The 605-nt window shown below is 47.4% G+C and overlaps 1 protein-coding gene and 1 pseudogene across 3 annotated transcripts in view; both read right to left on the bottom strand.

Annotated features, from left to right (window-relative positions):
• Nucleotides 1–605, bottom strand: part of DENND1B (DENN domain containing 1B) — a 155,720-nt gene that overhangs the window by 81,159 nt on the left and 73,956 nt on the right. The gene's annotated exons all lie outside the window — the stretch shown is intronic.
• On the bottom strand, nucleotides 80–198 carry LOC112477536 (annotated as a pseudogene).

Here is a 605-nt window from a genome sequence, read left to right as displayed (position 1 = left end):
TAGGCCAGGCAACCCTTGGTCAACATCACAGATGGCAAGGACCTTGTCAGTTTACAATCCCTTATGTTTTTATTTTTTATGCCCACAGCACCTGGTCTTCCTAGGGGGTCTCCCATCCAAGTACTAACCAGGCCGGACCCTGCTTAGCTTCCGAGATCAGACGAGATCGGGCTTGTTCGGGGTGGCGTGGCCGTAGAGTTTATTTCTATTTTACTAGTCTTTGACCTTACATGTTACTTTGAGTGGGATTTATAGCAGATACATATACATATATATATATATGAATTTTTTAAGATGGGTTCAAGGAAAGCAGCTTCCCCCACTCAAGAAGGGTATGAAGGTCGTGGACGTGAACTTGACTTAGGTTTCGTGTCAATTCTACTGCCCTGAAGAGTGAACGAAACCGATGAGGGTAAAGAGAAGAGGGAGGAGAGAGAAGAATAGTTTTGCTTCAATGGTGAGTTAAAAATTGCAGCAGAGCCAGTTTATAGAAAAGACCAACGGATTCAGGGGAACTTCTCGAAACGGCTTTAAGAAAATGCGAGGGGGGGGGCCGTGCCGGCAGCCGGGGGCCACCAGCCAGCTCTGCAGTGCCTCTCCCCAGT

Source organism: Pteropus alecto, unplaced genomic scaffold, assembly GCF_000325575.1.
Source record: "Pteropus alecto unplaced genomic scaffold, ASM32557v1 scaffold90, whole genome shotgun sequence".
NCBI lineage: Eukaryota > Metazoa > Chordata > Mammalia > Chiroptera > Pteropodidae > Pteropus > Pteropus alecto.
The sequence above is the reverse complement of the archived record's forward strand: the minus strand, read 5'-3'. Positions and strand labels throughout refer to the sequence as shown.